Here is a 9,698-nt window from a genome sequence, read left to right on the forward strand (position 1 = left end):
AAATTTAAGTACATTAGCTTAATTTAGCCAATTTCCCTTCACTGAAATAATTTTTATAGTTAGATTCTGTGAATTGAAGTTTAATTTTTCTCTCTAAAAATGAATTTGGACACAATGATGTGAAAATATCAATAGAAAACATTGTTTCTAAGACAATGTCTCAAGACACTGTTGAGAACTAAAGTCACTTTATAGGATTATGGTTAATATTTATGTATCACTAAGTAGGTTGATTCTGTAGCTATGATGAAATATTTTCAGTATTGAATTTAAAATATCATCACTCAGAAATATTGTGATCTTTCCAGGTGGACCATGCACTCACAACCCAAGATGAATTGATGGAAAGTATGAGCAATGTAACAGAATTTATCCTGCTGGGCCTGACCCAGGATCCAGAATTGCAGAAACTCTTATTTGCTGTATTTTTAATCACCTTCTTGATCACACTGGCAGGTGATCTGCTCATTTCAGTCACCATATTCATCAGCCCAGCCCTGGGTTCTCCCATGTACTTTTTTCTGTCCTAACTTGTCCATTATAGATGGTTTCTACTCTTCTTCCATAACACCCAAATTGATCTTTGACTTGATCTCTGAAAAGACCACCATATCCTTCAGTGGCCATATGACTCAGCTCTTTGCTGAACATTTCTTTGCTGGAGCTGAAATCGTCTTGTTAATGGTCATGGCCTATGACTGCTGTGAAGCCATCTGTAAGCCCTTGCACTACATGACTGTCATGAGGCGACCTGTGTTTATTTTCCTGGCTGGAATGGCTGGGGCTGTAGGTTCTTGTTATGGAGGATCCCGATTTTTTTCACTGTCCAGTTACCATTCTGTGGCCCCAATGTCATTGACCATTGTATGTATGATTTAATACCTCTCCCGGAGCTAGTCTACATGGGCACTCACACTTTGGGGCCCCTGATCACTGCAAACAGTGGGTCACTGTGTTTGCTAACTTTCTCAATGCTGGTTGCTTCTTATGTTGTCATCCTGCACTCACTGAGGACTCATAGCTCTGAAGGGCACCACAAAGCCTTGTTGACCTGTGCCTCTCATGTCACAGTTGTCATCTTATTCTTTGTATCTTGTTCATTCTTGTGCCTAAGACCCACGACCTCCTTCCCCATTGACAAAGTTATGACTGCATTTTGCACCACAGTAGCTCCTATGTTGAATCCTTTAATCTACACCCTGAGAAATGCAGAAGTGAAAGATGTCACGAAGAAACTCTGGGGAAAAATAATGAAAACCGGTCATAAATAAATCCTGTATGGAGTACTTAGGCAAAAAACAAAGCAAAACAAAACTAGTGACTTTTGATAAGGATTTATCCCCTTCTCAGTTGATTGAACTTGTGACACAGTATCCTGTCTGGGTTAATTTTCTTCAGGAGTTCATATACTGTGAGCCAGGGCTGACATCCATTCAGGCAATGTAGACACAGTGCCTAGAGTCCAAGATAGTTTTAGGAGCTGCTGAAATGTTTTAATTTATTTTAAAACAAGAAGAAAAATGAATATAATCCCAATGTAACTTGGATTATACTCATCTATATAGCAATGCAGTCATAAAATATAATTTTAATATATTTATGGAGAAATGTACCCACATTGACAAAAAGTACCAAGGGCCCACAAAAGTCATAAATTTGCCCTGATTGTGGGTATGAAATAGATCAACAACAATGTTCTTGAACACTCATTATACCCAGCACCATAGCTAGAACAAAATTTTGTTTTAAAAGAGGGAAAATGACTACACATGAAAAAAGTGTAGAACAGTAGGAAAAGTCTTCAAAAAGGACATTCATCAAAATATACTTTTTCTGATTTTCCTAAGTTTGAGACATTTATAAATGTTCTCCCAACACAACAATAAAAAAGCTTATCACAATCCCAAGATGAGAGCATTTGCACACAAATGTACTTTTCAAAAATTACATTTACATCATTCTCTGTAGTATACAATAGTGTGAAAAAAGAATTGAAAACAGAATTGGCTGGCATAAAGGAAACATAATTGAAAAAGTTCGTAGAGTTAAGGCAGAAAATATCTGTACATTAAAGTCTGGTTTTAGACACTGACAAAGGAAAAGAAGATTCTGAAAATGGAACAGCTGTTATAGGAAATTACTAGTGATTTAAGAACAAGTGATTGTCACAGAACTGGACAACAGTCACAAATCTGGATTATAGGAAAGAATCCATGCCATGAACATAATGAAATTCTAAGATATTCAGAAATAGATGCTTTGAAGTCAGAGATTAAGAGCTTTGGATCAAAAAGGCTCAATATCTCTTATTATCTCCAGCATTCATCATTCTAGTAAATGTTAGCAAATTGTTTCACCTCTCTACCTGTTGTTTTTTTCCACCTGTAAAAGGGAAACAACATTATGTACTTCCTCAAGATGTGAGGACTAAAGGACTTAAATTGGAAAATTTAGTCAGCTGAAAAAATGAAAATCACTCAGACCCTGTTACAGCCTTCAGAGATGCCACCAGAGCATAACATAAGCTGGGACCTGTGGTTTCTGACAGGACACCCCAGGAACAGGGCAACTGTGATTCACTAACCATAATCACAGGGAGACCAAAGATCTGTCCCAGCCTCACTTCACTTCAAAATGCTAGGTCATATCAGCCAGTGAGCATGTCTCTGGGTGTTGAGAGCTAGCCCATCATCAACTCCCTATTCTAGGATTAAAACGCCCTTAAATATTTCTATAGTTAGCAAATGGGAGAGCTGTTGGATCAACTGTGAGATACTTGAGCAGAACTTATTTCAGAAGCTCTCACTGATGATGGATCCTGTCCTTATCCCTTCCTCTGGAAGAAAGAGGAGAAGGGAGAGTCCAGGGCAAGAGACCAAAAGGCTGATCTCTGTACAGAGCCTGTGATTCTGGGGAAGAGGTCAGAAACTTGTTTTCAGATTTCTCAGCAAAGTAATTCTGGCATTTCTCATGTTCTCAGGACTTTATATCAGGTTAGATTTATTGTATATAAAAAGACTTTAAAAATAGATGTTTTGCCATAATTTCCTGTGAGTGATCATTTTGTAAATATAGGCAAGCAGCTGTGTGCTTACAAAGTCAAATTTATCATTTAAACACCTGGTTGTAATAGGATGATATAAAAACAATGATGATGATGACACTCATGAAAACATGATGATGATAGCTGTTTACTGAGCCCTTTCTGTGAATAAAGTCTTGTTTTGGAGGCAGCAAATTTCTGACCTTAATTTATGTCTTTAATTTAATTTAAGCCTCTGTCTAAAATAGTTCTTAAAAAATAATAAATGCTGGAGAGTGTGTGGAGAAAAGGGAACACTCCTACACTTTAGGTAGGAATGTAAATTGGTGCAACCACTATGGAGGTTCCTGAAAAAATTAAAAGCAGAACTAGCATATGATCCAGCAGTTGCACTCTTGGACATATATATGGACCAAACCATAATCTGGAAAGATACATGCACCCCAAGACATGGAGCTAGCTAAATGTCTACTGACAAGCAAATGGATAAAGAAGATACGTATATATGAGGGAATATTACTAAGCCATAAAAAAGAATGAAATAATGCCATTTGCAGCAACATGGTTGGACCTAGAGATTATCATATTAGGTGAAGTAAGTTAGAAAAAGACAAATATCATATATCACTCATACGTGGTTCCTAATTAAATATATATATATATATATATATATATATATATGAACTTATTCAAAAAAAAAAGAAACAGACTTACAGATATTGAAAACAAACTTATGGTTACCAAAGGGGAAGCATGGAGCAGGGAAGGGATAAATCAGGATCATGGGATGAACATATACACACTACTATATATGAGATAGATAATCAACAAGGACCTACTGTATAGCATAAGAAACTCTACTCAATATTCTGTGAAAACCTATATGAGAAAATAATCTAAAAAGGAATGAATATATGTATATGTATAACTCAATGACTTTGCTGTAAACCTGAAACTAACACAACATTGTAACTCAACTGTACTCCAATAAAATTAAAAAAAAATACTTCTTTATTTGAACTTAATGGTGAACCTGCCCTTAGGATGCTGTGAATATCAATAAATCAGCACTAGTATAAAAAATTATGACAGCTTTTCTTAATGTGAGTTTACTATGTGCATAGTGCCTTATATTCATTTCGTTATTTAATTCTCACTACAGCCCAATAAGTGCTGTAATATTGATATTCCCATTTCATAAATTAAGAAACAAAGGTCAAAGAGGTTAATTACATTGCTTGAGATCAATTTAGCTAAAATTCGGCTGAATCAGAATTCAAATCTAAGCCCATCTGATCCAAAGTCTTCATGCTTTACCAAACTGATTTTGCATCCCCTTAATATAAACAACAAACTAAATTTCACACTTTCTCTTGAATCTTTGGAATTCTCTTCTTGCAACTCTTTGGCCTACATTGTTTAAACCAGTTTGAAGGTGCATTTTCTGTCATGGATAGACCTGAAATGCATGAGTCTGTGAAGAACCAGCTAGTGACTAGTTGGTAATTTATAGCTCCATGAATGTTTTGATTCCAATGTAATGGGAACTTCCTTTGAAATTATTTTCTTTTACATCTGCACCCTTATACATAAAGGAGCACCCTATGGCTTATATAGTAGTACTGTCCTCTGTTAATTTTTTTTTTTTAATTAGCAAACATGCTTGATAGGAGTATGTGTTCATTCTGCTGCTGTCCATTAAAATTAGATAAATAAATAAAACAAAACTGCTTGATGTAAGGAGTTCAAGAGAGGTAGAAAACTATATTTTAAGTAGCTTCCTAGTAGCCACATAACAATGAGCTGTGGAATAAAAATATCAAATATAGGTCCTCTCTTTTTACTCCACAAGTATATTTTCAACAGTAATTAAAATGCAGAGGCTCACATTATGCTGGTATTTATTCTTCTATTTCCCACTGGCAGGGAGAGAAACTAACATTCATTTGACTAGTATCACCTGTCAGATATGATGTTCTTCATACTCAATCTTCTTTCATAAGAGCATAAGGATAAAACTGGACAGTTTTGGACAAACATCTCTTTTGCCTAAGATGACTTGTAAGCTGAACAAAGAAATAATTTAGCCCCAGAGAGTAACTTTTAGGATGGTAGAGGTTTAACCAAGTTTATAGAAGTTGAAAGAGGAAGTGGAGGAGGAGAAAAAGATGCTGATGGCTAGAAGGATATCTACAAAATTGTTGATGGTGATTATATCTAGGTAATGGGTTTACAAGTGGATTCTCTCTCTCTCACACACACACACACACACATGCATGTGTGTGTTTTCAATCTTTCTTATTTTCTAAATTCTAAAATAGATAAGTGTTTGGGAGGAAAACAATTTTACTTCATCTCCAAAATGGAGATACTGCTTCCTTTGTAAACAAGATTAGTAATGATTTATTAATCATCTAGAAAACTTCTGTTGATGTTTACTCATGTATTTATTCTAGCAGGCTGAAATTTTTCAAAAATAAGCAGCATTTATAACATAATTGGGCCATTGCTAATCATAATTTGGACAACAAAAACCAAGAAGGTACTAGATCAGTCCTCTATGCTATTTAATATTTTAACTGTACAAAAAACAAAGATGCTTTTCAAATTTCAACTAAAGCTAAGTATTCTTTTCTAGAAGCCTCTTGAGTCTGGCAAAAAGATAGGTTATTCTTTAATAACTCTAACTATGATTTCATATTTTGTAGTTAATTGGAAAATTAGCTCAACTATACTTTTGTTATCTAACAGCAGAAATGAATAGGTATAGAATTCAAGATCTATTATTCCTAGCTATTATTAACTACACCATCAAAAAGTGGTAAAGTTAAAAAGACAATATTTATTTTGCCTAATAATTATGCATTGCTATTTTTGTTAGGCATAGAAGTTTGGGGGTAAAACAATAACTATTTCCTAATGACCTCCCGAACTCAATGGTTGTTTGAGACTGATTTTGAATATTTATAGCAGGAAAATTGCTTTTCATACTAAATTCTCATTTTTTTTTTCTTAGTGTCGAAAGTGAATATTTGCAGCACGGTAAATTACAGATTTTGTCAAACAGAGTATAAGCTTGTTGTAAATCATAGGAGCCTACACCCTTAAAGGGTGCAGCTTGGGATGGGATGTGATCAGAGTTTGTAAAACCAGGAAAGGAATGAAATGAATATTGATGTATGTTTTAAATTCCAGAACACTAGAATCCCTTATAGTTTGAAACAGAAACAGGAAAAATGAAAGGAAATGCACTGTGCAATATTGGCCAAAAAATAAGCCATTCCGTTCTAAATGAAGGATGTATTTCAAACTTAATAGAGCTAGAAAAGCAAAAGAAAGCTACCTTTAATTTTTTTTTAAGTTTTTAAATTTATTTATTTATTTATTGGCTGGGTTGGGTCTTCGTTGCTACACATGGGCTTTTCTCTAGTTGTGGCGAGTGAGGGCTACTCTTCCTTGCAGTGAATGGGCTTCTCGTTGTAGTGGCTTCTCTTGTTGTGGAGCATGGGCTTTAGGTGCATGGGCTTCAATAGCTGTGGCTCATGGTCTCTAAAGTGCAGGCTCAGTAGTTGTGGCGCATGGGCTTAGTTGTGGAATCTTCCTGGCCCAGGGATCGAACCCGTGCCCCCTGCATTGGCAGGCATATTCTTAACCACTGTTCCACCAAGGAAGTCCCAGCAGCCTCTTTATGGAAGATTACAAAGTGTTGCGGTATATATGCCATGAGTTGAATTAAAAACTCTACATAGATTGTCTAGTTTAATTTTCATGATAACACTTTGGACATGTATTATCTTTATGTTTATTTCAAAGACATGCATCAGAGTCTTATAGAAGTTTGGTCACTTACTCAAGGTCATGCAATGAAGAAACATGGGAAAAAAGACTTAAACTCAAGTCTTAGTTCTAGTCTCCAAAACCAAGATCTTACACTCTGTTGTAATGTAGCAACTATAGTGCTGATGTCATAAAGGGTAAGGAAAAGGAATATAAGCCATATATGTACACAGGCTGCTATATATGGCTACATGTGATGTTATTTGTCTTAAGTGTTTTGCCTCTTATTTCTGTACTCAATTATCATATAGACTCAAATGATATCAGCATAAATTGCTGTTTAAAGATTGGGATGATGGATCAAATATAACTCCTTTTGAGTTTGGTTTAGGCAGTTCATAGCTAGATAACCTTAATTAATCAATCAGACACATCAGAATACATGGTCCCCATTTCTGAACCAGAGATAATAATCATTCAGGCCATATATTTTTTCATATTGTTGTTTAAAAATCAAATTATGCAATTCAAGTGAAAGACTAAGTAAATCGATAAGGTCTATGAAGATGAAAGCGTGGAAAAGATGGATTAAGATTATATATGGCAATAAAAAACAAGTGTTGGTTTGTCCCTCTTTCAGAAATAAAGTCATTTTTATTTCCTGCTTTCCCACTCATTAGCCACCTGCAATTTCTTATTCTGTGAGAAACTTGGTCACTGCATATTTTACCTCTTCATTTCTCAGGGTATAAATGAGTGGATGCAGCATAGGATTCAGGATACCGTAAAATACTGCCATGTTTTTGTTTAAAGATAAAGTAGATGATGGACACATATAAGTAAATATACAGGGCACAAAGAACAAGGCAACAACAGTGAAGTGGGCCCCACACCTGGAGAAGGCTCTGCGCCTCCCCTCTGCACTGTGGGACCTCAAGGAAAGCAGGGTGACAATGTAGGAGGCAGCCAGCATGAAGAAGTTCAACAGGCAGATCAAACCACTGTTGGCCACCACCAGCAGACTGATGACATATGTATTGGTGCAGACAAGTTCCAGCAAGGGGTACAATCGCAGACAAAGTGATTGATCACATTAGGCCCATAGAAGGGCAACTGCAGGACCAGCAGGAGCTGAACCAGTGAATGCAGGAAGACCCCCAGCCCATCCAGGCCCATCAGCAGGGCACAGCGATGCCTGATCATGATGGTCGTATAGTGCAAGGGCATGCAGATGGCCACATAGAGTCTTAGGCCATCACTGTGAGCAGAATGATCTCAACACCTCCAAAAAAATGGGCTCCAAATAGCTGAGACACACAGCCCTCGTAGGAGATGTCTCTCCCTTCATATGAGGAATCAGCTATGAGTCTAGGGGCCATAGAGGAAGAATAAAAGTTATCAATAAAGGACAGATTGGCCAAGAAAAAATACATGGGGGAAGCCAGGGTGGGGCTAGAGGTGATGGTGACCACAATAAGAATATTGCCACAAACTGTGACCATATAGGTGATCAAGAAGACTGCAAAAAGTACTCTCTGTACTTCTGGGTTCTGTGAGAGTCCTAGCATGAAAAATTCTGTGACATTGTATAGTATTTCCATAGAGTACAAGGGCACTGAAGATGCAGGTACAGTATTGCCTATAAAGTCAAAAGGGAAATAAAATGTTACAAGATTTCCTTTAGCCACACCCACTTCCCTTTATTCCACTTAACTCTTTCTGTTCCAGAATTCTTGTACTCTATCATCCTGTTAACCACAAAATTTTAGCATGTCTGTTAACTTTAGTTTCACTAGATACTAGATATCTAAGTAATTATTATACATGAAAATAATTTAATTATCTAAATTTCAACATATTTTGTTTCTACTGAAATGGAATATTTGGCAGAAATTGATTTTCTAATTCAACTAGAGTATATCTCTGACAATTTTTAGCAGAGTTCTACATAGATACAATGGCACTTGAGAAACCCATGAATATTTAGAATCTCCTGAAATCTCTGCATGTATAGTCCATACCCTTTGATTAAATCCTTCTTCTTGGACTTTACAATGAGGTTAGATACACTTTCTGTTGTGTTTCCAACAGTAACACAGACTGATGTAAAGAAAACAGAAGTAGAATAGGGAGACGCTGACTTGGTTGCAGCTGGAGACTTGTACACCTTATCTGTTTCTCTCCTTGCTCTTTTATTTCTGCTTCAGGCCTATGCTGTGGAATGTATCATGCATAAGAAGTTAAATTACTCTTCTCCCTTACTTTATACATTATCATACTTCTGGGTTTTGCTTTCCCTGGACTTGGTGAAATCTTTCTACTTAAAAGTTTCCGGTCCCTCTGCAGTTTACAGGGATGAGTCAAAGGTAAAACAAAAAACAAAAAAACAAAAACAAAAAACAAAGAACCAAAACAGTTTTGTGTCCATCAGTGAAAGACTATTAAATGATTTTTCAATTCATTACATAAAGGAAGCTACAGGAGGATGGAGAGGAGATGTACTGTCTTAACCAACTGTAAATTAGAATCTCATCTGGCAAAATATTCCTACTCATCCTGTATTCTCCTAATTATATTAAGGAAATATCTATGCTTACTTAAGTTTTTTTTTTTTTTTTAATTTTATTTTTAGTTTTTTTTGGGGGTACACCAGGTTCAATCAACTGTTTTTATACACATATCCCCATATTCCCTCCCTTCCTTGACACGCCCCCCCCTCGAGTCCCCCCCACCCTCCCTGCCCCAGTCCTCTAAGGCATCTTCCATCCTCAAGTTGGACTCCCTTTGTTATACAACAACTTCCCACTGACTATTTTACAGTTGGTAGTATATATATGTCTGTGCTACTCTCTCGCTTCTTCTCAGTTTCCCCTTCACC

The 9,698-nt window shown here is 36.3% G+C and overlaps 2 pseudogenes; one reads left to right on the plus strand and one right to left on the minus strand.

The window, feature by feature from the left end:
* The first annotated feature begins 350 nt into the window (after positions 1–350).
* On the plus strand, positions 351–1,271 carry LOC130847919 (olfactory receptor 4C45-like; annotated as a pseudogene).
* A 6,225-nt stretch (positions 1,272–7,496) lies between these two features.
* Positions 7,497–8,460, minus strand: LOC130848577 (olfactory receptor 4C3-like; annotated as a pseudogene).
* Between the last annotated feature and the right edge of the window lie 1,238 nt (positions 8,461–9,698).

This window comes from Hippopotamus amphibius, chromosome 3 (assembly GCF_030028045.1).
Source record: "Hippopotamus amphibius kiboko isolate mHipAmp2 chromosome 3, mHipAmp2.hap2, whole genome shotgun sequence".
Taxonomy (NCBI): Eukaryota; Metazoa; Chordata; class Mammalia; order Artiodactyla; family Hippopotamidae; genus Hippopotamus; species Hippopotamus amphibius.